This window comes from Pongo abelii, chromosome 23 (assembly GCF_028885655.2).
Source record: "Pongo abelii isolate AG06213 chromosome 23, NHGRI_mPonAbe1-v2.0_pri, whole genome shotgun sequence".
In the NCBI taxonomy this organism is placed as follows: Eukaryota; Metazoa; Chordata; class Mammalia; order Primates; family Hominidae; genus Pongo; species Pongo abelii.
In genome coordinates, this window is record NC_085929.1 from 34,629,443 (window position 1) to 34,643,782 (window position 14,340).

General features: G+C 37.1%; 1 protein-coding gene and 1 non-coding gene across 7 annotated transcripts in view; both read right to left on the minus strand.

The window, feature by feature from the left end:
* TTC28 (tetratricopeptide repeat domain 28) overlaps positions 1-14,340 on the minus strand; it is a 741,686-nt gene that overhangs the window by 268,343 nt on the left and 459,003 nt on the right. The gene's annotated exons all lie outside the window — the stretch shown is intronic.
* Positions 585-652, minus strand: LOC112130692 (small nucleolar RNA SNORD42). Its single transcript, XR_002912924.1, has one exon. It is a non-coding gene; the product is annotated as a small nucleolar RNA SNORD42 (small nucleolar RNA).

Genomic DNA, 14,340 nt, shown 5'->3' on the forward strand with positions numbered 1-14,340 from the left:
GGTGTGGGCATCTGACTGAAAGCCAATCAATTGAATGATCAATAACATATTTTGTGACCTGGAATGAAGAAAAGAGCTCCAACCAATCAGATTAATCTACTTTCAGGAATTTAATAAATATTAAAAGAATGTGGCTGTTAAGAGTGATCTAAAGCCAAAAGAATGCAAAAAAAAGAGGCCTCATGGGGCAGCCTTTCAGGCATAGGAGCTCATATCAAAGCCTAGTGGTAAGGGAATAATCCTCAGCAAGCAGCAGCAATCTTGACAGAGAGACCCTAGGTGGTCCATTACATAGAGAAAGCTGCTGGTCCTTGCTGGAGTTTCCATTCCAGGGTACACGTATCCTAATAATATGCTCCCTTTCTCTTAACATTTGTTTTGCAAATGTCTGTTTGAAACCAACAGAACCCAACTATAATGTATATCTCATAAATGAAAAAAACCACAACTCAATGTAATTAAATAATCAGTTGAGTGGTACACCAGCTAGAATCCTGTACATGGCTCAAGACAGAACAGATGGATGGATGAATACATAAAATAACTAGTGTCTCTTGCAGGTTTATGAATAGTTTTTATTTCTCTTACTTAGGGTTCCTTTGATGACATCACATTGTCTAAGTAATTTTAAATTTTTTCCATTTTAGGGCTGGGCACGGTGGCTCATGCCTGTAATCCCAGCACTTTGGGAGGCCAAGGTGGGTGGATTGCCTGAGGTCAGGAGTTCGAGACCAGCCTGGCCAACATAGTGAAAACCTGTCTCTACTAAAAATACAAAAAATTAGCTGGGTGTGGTGACGGGCGCCTGTAATCCCAACTACTCGGGAGGCTGAGGCAGGAGAATCGCTTGAACCTGGGAGGCAGAGGTTGCAGTGAGCCGAGATCACACAATTGCACTCCAACCTAGGCAACAAGAGTGAAACTCTGTCTCAAAAAAAAAAAAAATTTCATTTTAATTTGCAATTGCTTTTCCCTTGTTGCTTTATAATTATTCATTCTTCAATATTATTTGAGCATTAAAATTCTGGATTTTTTTCAGTGATAATTTTAAAGAAAATCAAGTACACTGGTAGAAAGAGTAGTCTAAAGTTCTCCCAATTCAGTTATATTAGAATTCTAGATAATTTTTCTCATAATTTACTGCTTTTAAATTTGACCATATATCTTCACGTAATTTTGCTCATATTTTAATTATTTTCATTTCTCTTCATTACAGGGAGATATCTCTATACCTCATAAAATGTACACATTTTTATTAATGCATTATTTATACACTCTTCTAGAATGCTGCCATATTGTTTAATATGTGAATATCTGTCCATTATACAACTAGTGAAATAATGAAAAATAAAATAAAATGATAAAAAATAACCCAGAGGTTGATTCCCCAGTTAGACATATGTATTCCAAGTATTCTTCAGACATTACAGACTCACCAGCAATACATTACACCACTCAAAGGCATGTATTGCATTTGTTACAAGAGCATAATAAGCCATAACTAATGTGCATACTACAGTCTAATAGATCACGAGTTAAATGACAATGGAAGAATTTACTAAAATTATTAGAAAAAAAGGACCTTTTTTGTTTTTTGGAGACGGCGTCTCATTCTGTCGCCCAGACTGGAGTGCAGTGACGTGATCTCAGCTCACTGCAACTTCTGCCTCCTGGGTTCAAGCGATGCTCCAGCCTCCTGAGTAGCTGGGACTACAGGCACCCGCCACCACACCTGACAAATTAATTTTTTTTTTTTTTTTTTGAGACAGAGTCTTGCTCTGTCGCCCAGGCTAGAGTGCAGCGGCATGATCTTGGATCACTGCAATCTCTGCCTCCCGGGTTCACGCTGTTCTCCTGCCTCAGCCTCCTGAGTAGCTGAGACTATAGGTGCCTGCCACCATGCCCCGCTAATTTTTTGGATTTTTTAGTAGAGACAGGTTTCACCGTGTTAGCCAGGATGGTCTCGATCTCCTAACCTCGTGATCCGCCGGCCTTGGCCTCCCAAAGTGCTGGGATTACAGGCGTGAGCCACCACGCCTGGCCAAATTTTTTGTATTTTAGTAGAGATGGAGTTTCACTGTGCTGCCCAGGCTGGTCTCGAACTCCTGAGCTCAGGCAATCCGCCTGCCTAGGCCTCCCAAAGTGCTAGGATTATAGGCGTGAGCCACCACTTACCAGGACCTAAAATTCGACTTTCTATTACATTAGCCTCATCTTCTAATTTTTTTTGTTTGTTTTGAGAAGGAGTCTCCCTCTGTCACCCAGGCTAGAGTACAGTGGCACGATCTCAGCTCACTGCAACCTCAGCCTCCTGGGTTCACGTGATTCTCCTGCCTCAGCCCCCTGAGTAGCTGGGATTATAGGTGTGCACCACCACACCCAGCTAATTTATGTATTTTTAGTAGAGATAGGGTTTCACCATGTTAGCCAGGCTGGTCTCGAACTCCTGACCTCAAGTGATCCACCCACCTCCGGCTCCCAAAGTGCTGGGATTACAGGCATGAGCCACTAACGCCTGGCCTCATCTTCTAATTTAAACACTATACAGAATTAGGGAGAAGCTGAGATCCCTTGAAGTGTTTATCTATATATAGTCAAATAAGGGTGTGAGTAAAATTCCTGAACCCTCAGAGGCATACTAGGTAAGTGGCCTCCACTATGCCCCACAAATAGAATTTACTTCTAAACTAGAATTGTGATGCTAAATTGTTCCAGTGGGAATGTGAGCTTATACACAATAAGCTCCTAAAATATACTCACTGATAGACAACCAGCTAATGATTACCTCCAACTTGAGTTGTGATCTTTTATGTTATTGCCAAGGAAGGGGACTTTTTGATACACAGAATTATGAGGTTTAGTCATATAATATTAGAAAAGGAAAGACTGAGATGTTTAATCTAGCCCTCTTATATGGCAGTTGGGAAATTCAAGCCCAAAGAGATGAAACAGCTCTCCCAGAGTCACAAGAAATGTCAGTGGCAAAACTGCTACCAGCCCTCAGATCACTTTCTTTTAGTCCAGACTTTACTGCTCTTTGAGTTATTCTCATAATGTCCTTATTGTTTTGTTTTTATTTTTTTATTCTAAAATAGGCAAGATGAAGAGACCGGAGAAGAAAGTAATATTTGTACTAGCATTTGATGCCTGGTCTGTTGCCTTCCCTCAACTCCATCTAGGAAAGAATAATTACCTTCACCTTCACTAAAACTCCATAGTAATCAGTGGCAAATCTAACTGGCCTCTAAATCTCAGATTTCTCCTTTCCATTAATAATTCCTAATATTCAAGGTAAAACACTGCTGTAAGTGAGGTTCTAGCAGTCTTATCGACTGCTTCCTGAGATAAGAATGGGGTTTAAATACAGGCTTTTAAACTATAAAGGAAGACTAGCCCTGTCAGATAAGAAAACATTTTATAAAGTTTCTAGAATAGAACAACATGGTAGTAGTGTCTGAACAGACAAAAAGAACACTGGAATAGAAGATGAAGTCCAGAACACACACAACTACATACGGAAATTTAGAATATGGTAATGGTAGCGTCTCAAAGCACTGAAGCAGATTTTAATAAATGTTGATGGGGAAAACTGAATAGTCTTTGGAAAAAGATAAAAATTAGATCCATACCTCCTACTATACACAAGGATAAACTCCAAATGGATCATAGATTAAAATGTAAAAACTGAAACCATGTAACTGTTCTACTGTTAACTTCGTTGAGTTGGAACTACAATTCCTGGAACCCTCTTCTTTGTATGGGTTCAGGTTAGAATATGCCAAAAGAGGAACTTTTAAGAAACTTGGGAGGTGGAAGTGAAATAGTAGCTACTGCTTTCTAAGAGTCTTCATTGACTAATATGATGGTGCCTGGTAAGTTCCAGTTTTTCATCTTTCTCCAGGTGACTGCTGATCTTGCTGACCTACAGCAGTCCCAGGTCCATCACCAAATGCCTCATAATGATTACATGGAAGCAACATCTTCCCCACAGATCCCCTCCCCACCACCTTCACAATCCTAGTTCCGCAGCTAGACATGCTTGGCTTCTCAGGTTTTTCTGCCAGCTCCAGTTTGTCCACTTGCACCAGCTTCAGGAAGAGAGATTGGTGACTTTTGCATCGATCCTCCAACACCCTCTTTTGGACTTTCATTTCTTTAGCTATTCCCACATTTGCATAATGTCTATCCTGTATTAAATTCCTTATCCTGTAACATGCATAGTGAATTTGCTTGCATGAGCGATATAATTATTGGCCTTCGGAGTAGAGTTCCAAGGTGAAGAATGAAAAGGATGGGAATCTGGAATTGGTTCTTTGATCTGCCTAGACTTAAGTCTTTAAAGGCATTCGTGACCCCATTGATAGTGATAAATAGGACACTGGTGATAGGTGGCAACAGTGGCAAACAGATAATACAAGTATTGCCTCTAGTCACCTGAAGTCAAGTGCCAATAAACTGCAAAGCTTCGGGTGACCAAGACGCTGATGCCATTGTACAACAGTACATGTTAGTGGAAATAGAGTTTAAGGATATGGGCTTGGTCGACTGCTTCCTAAGCATGCTGGAGAACTTGAGGAAAAGAAAATTATTATCTCAACACTTTAAATTCCAGCGTACGTTCAGAGAAAGGAACCAGAAAGCTTCTCTATGATTGTCCTGAAAGATGTCCTTATTTTCTGAAGCCACAGGTTCAAGATTTCAGAAAACTAATTAGGAAATAGAAGGAACGGAACTCTGAAAAATAGGATAAAGACATACAAGCAAATTCTAATGAAGCTGAGGACCTCAAACCCCTAAAGGTTAATCTTTCCTTGCCTGAGAACCTATAATGGCCTCTCCCAAAGTAATTACCTGATTAAAGTAATGGCTGACTAAAACCTGGAACTCCATTTCTCCTTTGTTCCTTTTTCCCCTCTTTATCCTGCCTTCTTCTGGATCAAGTGAGCATTTTTTTAGGATCTAATTTTACCTCCTCTATTGACTTTGTGTTCTTGTTCATGTGCTCTCGCTCGCTGGTGCATTCTCTCTCTCTCTCGCTCTCTCCCCACCCTTTTCTCTCCCTTTTTCTTTCTCAATGGTTGCTCTCCACAGCCCTCTTCAACTGAGATTCTATGATAGAATTAAACAATAATGTCCTAACATGTCCACTGTATGTAATGATCTAACCCCTCTCCCACGCATCCTAGAATAGTACTAGTTACATTCCATTCTTAGGAGAATTGAGACAGCAGTTACTCAAATCATTTTCTGTGTTTCATGGTTGAACTCCAGTTGAGAAAGACTGCTAGGGTTTACAGTACACATCTTTAAATTAGTACAGTCTACCTTTAAATAATATTAACTGCTTCGTGTATAATGTAAGAATATTACAACGGTATGTACTTTCATTTCTCCCTCTTATACTTTGAGCTATTATTGTAATGTATTTTTTTTAAACATGTTATAAGCCCCACAATACACTGTTATCACTGCTGTGTTACCTAGTCAATCATCTTCTAAATAAAATCTTCAAAATACATGAAAAAATGAGGGCTATCACTTATATTTATCTACATATTTACATTTTGGCCTCCCTTCTTTCCTTTGTATAGAATCAAGTTTCTGGTATCATTTTCCCTCCACCTGAAAAAATTCCTTTAATAGTTCTTCAGTGCAAATCTGCTGGCAGTAATTTTTCTCAGCCTTTGCTGAAAATGTTGACTTCACCTCTATTTTTGAAGCAGATTTTTGCTAGATACTGAATTCTGGGGGGAGAGTTTTTCTTTTAACATTACCAAGATGTCATCCTACCATTCTCTGGCTTGTATTGCTTCTAATGAGAAGTCAGTACTCATTCTTATCTTTGTTCCTCTTTAGGTAACGTAGTTTCTCCGGCTGTTCTTCAGATGCTCTCTTTTATCATTTATTTTCAGTAGTTTGATGATGTTGTGCCTAGTTGTGACTTACTTTATGTTTTTACTGCACAAATGGGGTTCACAGCTCTTTGGGTATGTAATTTTCATATTAGGAAATTCCTTCATCATTATTTCTTCAAATATTTGTATGCCCACTTTCTGGGAATTCAATTACACATATTCTAGTCTACCTAATAGTATCCAATGGATCACTGAGGTTTTATTAATTTTCCTGGGTCTTTTTTCCTTTGCTTCAGTTTGGATGTTTTCTACTGATGCATCTTTAGGTTATCTGATCTTTTCTTCAGCTGTATCTAATCTCTTATTAAGCCCATCCAGTCATTTTTCATTTCTGAAATTGTATTTTTCCACTCCAGAAGTTTCATTTGGTTCTTCTATCAAATGTTCTCTTCTAAATCTTTGAAAATGTTTATAATATCTGTTTTAAAGTACTTGTCTGTTAATTCCATCATCTGTGTCATTTACTTGCAAATCAGTCTATTCTAAGACTTGTTTTTAAGTTTTTTAAGGATGAGTCGAGCATAGCCTTTACCAGGGCTGTTTAGTTCTACTCCTAAGATACAGCCTTTTTAGGGTCTCTATTAAGTGTCCTGGGTGTTCAACAAGGTCTTTCCGTCTGGCCATGTGGTAGTTCTGGTAGTTGTTCAACTCCCAGGTAGTTGTTCTTTCCCTCAATAATTATTTTTTGCCTGGCTTTGTGGAAACCAACCTCACACAAGTATAGCACAGTATTCACCCAAATAGTGAAGAGGACTCACATATAGATTTCTGGAGGTCTTTCTCTTTGTTGCCCCTTCCTGTCTCTGTTCCACAAATTCCAGATGGTTCAGACTCCCCAAACTAATATCTATTTTTCCTCAACTCAATGAAACCATTGTGCTCTATGAGGTTCCTCTCCTTACGACATGACCTGCAAAGTATTCTAGGTAGAAACAGAGTAACTGTAAGGTTCAATGCTCTATTTCCCTTCTGTCAGGGATCACAGTTCTGCGTGATTTGCTCAGGTCTGAAAACAGTATTTTCATATATACTGACCAATGTTGTAGTTGTTTACAGTGGAAGGACTAGTTATTCCATCATGAACAAAGCAGAATTTTTACTCTTTTTCTTTCCTTTTGCTTCAATTTCCCTTCTATCTAACAGTCCTGTTCAACGGAACTTTCTGCAATAATGGACATATTCTATAATCTTCTTTGTTCAATATGGTAGCCAATAGCCACATGTGGCTATTGAGAACTTAAAATATGACCAGTGACTTTTTATTTCAGCTTGGAAATATAAAACTGGAAAGAGCACCACTCTACCGTACAAGAAGAAAAAAAGCTGGACAAAGTACAAATCAATGACTTTTCTTAAATCAATCAGAGAAGTGAAGTCACAGGGTAGACAACTAACCTAAAATATATAGAGAAGCAAGCAACTACAGACAGAATGAGCATTTGCTTACCTGAGATAGGTGCTGCTAAACATCATAAAAGCCAGTAGGAAGATTGAACAAAACAGTTTTACCAAATGCCAAAGGTTTAACATAGTCTAGCATGAGAGCATGAAGCCTATGGAGAACACAGACAAAGAGAGGTTATTGCTCTCATGTAGGTTTTTTGTTTTTTTTCCCCAGGAACTCTACCAGCTCTCACAGGAAACACTGATTAGAAATGAATGGGACTTGAAAAAAGAGATGGAGACATATGGGCATATTCTGATGAAGATGAGGACCTTGAGCCCCCAAGATCTCTACTTGCCTAAGAATCTGTAACAGCCTTTCCTGAAGTAACTGTCCTGAAGGAGATCTAATCTTCTTTAGACTTACCTCTCATTCCCTCATCATCTCTCATTGCTTCTAGACCAGGGTTTCTCAACAATGTCACTACTGACATTTGGGAATAAATAATTGTTTGTTGTGGGAGCTGTCCTGTGCCTTGTAGGATGTTTAGCAGCATCCCTGACCTCTATCCACTAGACGACAGAAATGAATGAATCTGACTGTATTTCAAATGAGTAATAGAATCATATTAAAGAATAAGAACTAACCCAAGAAACTTTTCAACCCAGTATTTTGACTATGTGCCCTCAGGCAAAGACAAAAACAATCCTTAGGAAATACTGAATTTGTTAGGGAGTTTGTTTTACAGTGGTATGAATTAGTACTTCTGAAACCATATTCTGTATATTAGAGGACTGAGATAATATACAGAGAATAACAGAAAGTCATGTTCCTCACTGTTGGAGAAGCGAATGACAAATACAGAAAGAAGAAGACTAGAAAGAATTCTGCTGTGGTATTAAATTGGAATTGGGGGTATCTATAAGGATTCATAATCTTTAATACTTTTTAAAAATATAATACAAAAATAGCTACAGATATATGTATATAAATGGTGTATACATACATGTATATATAAACATGTATCTATAGGTATACATATGTATATATCTGTATACATCTATATACACACAGATACATGTATACATGTATAAATATATATATTTTCCCTAGCTTAATCTCCAGAGAGGACCCCAAAACATTGATACCTCATTAGAAATGAGCATACCTAGCACAGAGATCTTGATTTCTAAACCATTCTCCCTTAAAGGGAACCAGGGCTAACTAAAGAAATGGCAGCTTGTGGGACCTGGGCAGGGAAGGCAAACCATAAGGCCGGAATATCTTGATGCACCACAAAGTAAATAAATGCTCAAAGAATAATGGAGACAAGTCAAAAGAATGTAGTAATTAGCTTAAAAGGACTCCCAGTCTGGGACAATTTGAGTAGCAAATCAAATTAAATAACAATAGAAATAGTCCTTTAACCCATTTAGCAAAATAAGAAATAAAATAATTCATGAGATCACATTGATACAAATGAATAAATAAATGGTGGAAATGGGAAAGCTCTTTCTGGTAAAACATCAATATAGAAGGAATGAACAGAAAATGCACAAAGTCTAGTCTCAAAATGTCTCCCCACAAATAACTTATACATTACAAAAGAAAAAAATAGTAACTTCACGGTAGAGAAACCCGGCAGACCCCACCTGAACCACATGATCAAAGTTCATTTCCCCAGGTATGAAGTACCCCAATACCATGTGTCTCTTGATAAGATGTACTGAGAAGAATAAGTATCACTTCTGTAGTATTTTTGCCCCAAAATGGAAAACGAGGATCTAATCATGAAGAAACTTAGATAATCAAATTAAGGAACATTCTATAAAATAAATGGCCTGTATTCTTAAAAAGTGTCAAGGTCAAGGAACATAAAGAAAGGCTGAGGTTCTAAGCTGACATGAAAACTAAATGCAAAATCTAATCCTGGATTGGATCCTGGACAAGGAAAAACAGCAGGTCAAACATTTCTGGGATAATTTATTTAATATTAATATAAAATTTGAGTACGAGCTATGGATTTGATAACTGGACTATGATTATGTAAGAGAATACCCTTATTCTCAATAAATACAAATTTAAGTATCTCAGGGCAAAAGGGAACTGTATGTAATTTACCTTCAAATGGTTCGAGATTAAAAATATATATAGAGAGAGAAAATATGGTAAAACAAATAGGGAAAATAATTATTGAATCTGGGTAAAGGGTACACAGGAGTTCTTTATACTAATCTTACAACTTTTTTGTAAGTTCAGAATTATATAAAAATAAAAAGTTACAAAAATAGGCTTCTTACTCCCTCATGCTTTAGGTATGGGACTTAAAGTAGTTTGGTTATGACAATGTAACAAAGTGATAATGAAATTAGAGGAAGTATAGAGAAAGGGAAATAAAATAATTAGGATGTGTTTTGTGGTTATACACTAAAAAATATCAGGTTTTTTTGTAAATAAAAATGCTAAGTGAGGATATAAATGAAGCATTTCTAATCATAAAGAGACGGCCAAAAAAAGACTCATTCAACAGAATTCCAGGAGTACTACAAGAAGCTTAAAAGTGATACTTTGAAGATAAGAAAAGAAGCATTGGTAAGTAAAATGACATAGCAGAAACTATTTCAGGGGATCTTCGTAACAACTCACAGAGAGCCGCTGCTTTTTGTTCCCTCAGTGGAATACACTGCCTGTGCCACAGCACACCAATTACCTGTGACTACTGTCTACTCTCCAGCATTCCCCGGCCCTTTACTCCTTCTAATGGAGTGGGTGGTACACTTTACCAAGAGTCTGTTATGACTGCTCCCAAATAAGTTTATATCACATTTACTCATTACAGTAATTATGCCATCTGACAGAAACTGATGAACTACAAGTGCAGGAAAAAAGCTCTTGTTTCTCTAAAAACTACAGTGAATACTTTCGAAAGACAATGAATCTGAGGCAAATTTGATATAGAAAAAGCCATAAAAATCTAGAGAGGTTGTGCACTTAGATTTCTTTTTAAGTGATGCACTCAATTTTTACAACTCTTTGAAGAAAATGAAATTGTAAATGGACGTGGTTTATGCAGGAATTATTTTACAGAACTCTAAGCCTTGAATTAAAGAAAAGTCATTTGTTCTATATCTTAAGGTTATTGGGTCAGTTTTTTTAATGTTTAATTGAAATAATATGTTTGAATATGTATATATCTTTGTTATAATTTCTATTTTAAATGATTTTTTTCCATTAACCAACTAATTACTGGTGCTGACTGGATTAAATAAGTTTCAATTTTACTTAATGTCTGTGACCAATAATATGAAAGAGGCTGGAAGTAATAATAAGCAGATTCATTTTAGAGGACATGTTAAAATTAAATTGACATCGAATTGGGCAGGCATGACCTGATACACTGCCTCTCAAACTATGTAGAATGGTGCTGATGTGCAAACTATTACTGGTCTGTGACAAGATAGGTACAGAAAATGAGAGTAAATATTTAAAATCCTTTACAAATCAATTTGACAGAGTCATTTTAATCTATTTAATCTAATAATTAAAAAAAAAAAATGGGCCAGGCGCAGTGGCTCACACCTCTAATCCCAACACTTTGGGAGGTCAAAGCAAGTGGATTGCTTGAGCCCAAGAGTTTGAGACCAGCCTGGGCAACCTGGCAAAACTCCTTCTCTACAAAAAAAAAAAAAAAATACAAAAACTAGCCAGCCACACTGTCACACACCTGTAGTCTCAACTACTTGGGAGGCAGGAGGATCGCTTGAGCCTAGGAGGCAGAGGTTGCAGTGAGCCATGATCGTGCCACTGCACTCCAGCTTGGGTGACAAAGGGAGACCCTGTCTCAAAACAAAACAAAACAAAACAAAAATCTGGAGTTTTCATACTTGGCTCCTTTTTTTCCTTTTTTTTTTTTTCATTTTTCTCTGTGTTTTTATTTGTATTTTACAAAAGTGCTAATCTATAATTTAAGACTGATGTTTAACCACAGGGAGTTTGAAAAGTACTCCCCTTATACTGTGTGAGTTTTGATGCTATCATGAACTACAGACTACAGAGCTAGATAAAGTAAGATCTGGCCCAGCAGCGAAATTCTTAAGAGTTTGAGGCTTGAGTTTTAGAGAACGTGGATTATATAGCTACTGTAAGCCTCACTCCTTTAGTGGCATGTGGGGTGGGATGGGGTCCAGGCATAATGAGAATGTCCTCTGACACAGAAAAAACAAGCAGGCAAAAGGTAAAAGGAGTGGAAGGTGGGGAGAGGACATAAGGATAGAGAAATAAATGTAGAATAGCTGTCCTCCAACTTCCTTGAACACAGACAGTTCATTTGATTCATTCAACAAATATGTACTGAGCACTTACTATGTGGTAAGCACTGTTATAGGCACTAGAAATACAGAACGCACAACATGAAGAGAAATCGTTGTCCTTATGGAGCTTAGATTTTAGAGGTGAGAAAAAGACAATAAGGAAAATAAATTATACATATTTATTTTGCAGAATCTAAGATGTCATTGATTATTAGATACATCGATTTTAGAAATGCTAAAATGTGAAAAATATATATGCCAAGAATCAATAAACATGGCAATAAGTTAGACCAGGGTAAGATCTGAGGGGAAAATAAAGTAGTAAGGAAGGAGGATAAGCAGAGTTGGGTGGGTTTGAGTAAAAGCCTGAGGGGAGTGACAGAATGAATTAAGCAGATCTCTAGGAGAACAGAGGGAAAAGGGAAAGACTAGATGGAGAGAAGCCACTGCTTTAACACAGAGAATGCTTTCATAAAGACCACATGGATTCCACTCAGTGAAACCTCCTTCAACCACTACATTTACAGCTATCCTTCGTCTCCTTTCAAATATGAGGAAAATAATTTACTGAGAAATAATGTATCTTGATTTTCTAATCAGAAGGTAGGCCAAGGATGATTCAACTATAGAGAAGGAAAAAACTCAAGAAAACACACTGTTATATCTAAATCAGTGAACTGATAGGCAAGTGCTCTTGAATGATTTAACTGACTTCAGAAATTGTTCTCTTGCTATCAGGGTATAAAGAAGGCAAATAAGCTTCAAAAGAGAAACCTAAAGCTCTGTATTTTCTCTTCCCCGAGTACTAAACAGCTGCTCTGAATTCTCAGCACCTCTGCTTCCAGGGGCTTTTGATCCATTATTCAATGTTTTTAATTCATGACAAATTACATCTAAATTTTCTTGCTCATGTTCATTTATGGGACATTTTTATCTTGTCATCTTTTTTCATGCACCGTGCAAGCAAGAAGAAAATATCCAGCACAACATACCCTTCAGAAACAAGCTAATGGCACAATTTGGTGTCAATTTCACAGCTCAGTGAAGTGAAAGTGATCTAGCTGGTCATCCACATACACCTAGAAGGAGGTCTACTGCAAGTGCCCAGCCTTCATGTTGCTTGTGTCATGCCTACAAGCAAGATAAGTTCAAGTAGAAACACTATGTATTCAGAAAGAAAGCAGTTATCATTCAAATGCCCTTAGAGCTAGCTAGAACAGAACGTGGAGAGATAAAGCAGAGCCAGACTTTCATTTTTATATTGTGGAGAGTTGTTTTTCAGAAGTCATGCCTATATTCACAAATGGTAGGGAACAGTAGCTTCCCTTTGGGATTCTGATAATGTTTAGAAGCAGAAATTTTATTTAACGGATGCATGAAAATTGAATAACTATCTCAACAGTTTCTCATGCTTTATAATGGAGGCAAAATCACAGACTTTCAACTAATATAAAACCAAAATGCCGCAGGAAGAGTATGCAGCTCCTATTATTAACAATTACAATAATACCAATATCATTATTTACTAGCACATTGTAATGACTCTATTTCATCCTTAGGCCAATTCTGTAAAGTAAGGCGGTACATACATATTAATGATTTTCCCAGTTTTATAGATGAGGAGGCTGAATCTAAGGTCACACTGTTAATAAATGGTATAGTCAGAACTTAAATCCTATTTTTTAGGGTGGACTCCAAAATACCACAAAAGAAATGAACATCTCACTATACTTCAAACTTATGAGCTATAATTACAATGTTCTTAGCCAAAGTACCCTATGCATTTCACATGATGCACTAAAATAAATGCAATTCACAAATAAATGTTAAACACTGTAGTCTTTCGCATTGGCACTTTTGTCTTTAATGTTGGATCAAGCTAATGAGACTGCTTTCAGTGACTTACCACACTACAGACAAATTAACATTTACCACTGCCTCTAGAACAAAGGTCAAGCTCTTCAACCTGGCCAGTAAGACCTTTCACAATCAGGCTCCTTTCCAATCTTAGCTTCCTATACAGACTTTTCACTGCAATCAAAGAGTGACAGTAAATATTCATGAATATGTCTTGAATTTTCCTGTTTCCTAACTTATGCTATTACTTCATCTGAAATGCTTCCTATGTTCTTCTATCAAACTCTTACCCATCCTTCAAAGGGAAGCTTAAGTATACATCTTCCATGAAGCTAAAAGTAAATAGTGAGCTGTGTTCTTATTATTTACTCTTAGCTTTAATGGTAGAAAAACTTCCTCTTTAAGAGCCCAACATTGTCCCTTACACATACTACACATTCATATATTTGTTAAACAGAAGGAACACAATGTTTAATAATAGAAAGAACATGGCATTTGTACACAAGAGACCTGGGTTTAAATCCTCCTTTTCCACTTACTGAGCAGATCATTTGGCCTCATCTCTAAAATAGGGAATAGAAATATCTACATCAGTGCTGTTTTGAGGTTTAAATGAGTTATGATATGCCAACACACCACCCCAAGGTCTGGCATAAAACAGGTGTTCAAGAAATGTTTGCTGAATCTGTAAAATAAAGAGGCTAGACTAGATGGACTCTAAGGCTTTTTTCTGGTCTATAATACTCTGTGATTCTTTGAGAAGCTAATCTTAATACTTTTCATGTAATATCTTATATTGCTACTTGTTTCATGTGTCAGTATTTTATGCAACTATGCTAGGAATAGACCCTAGCATAGCTGCATGTGGTAATGA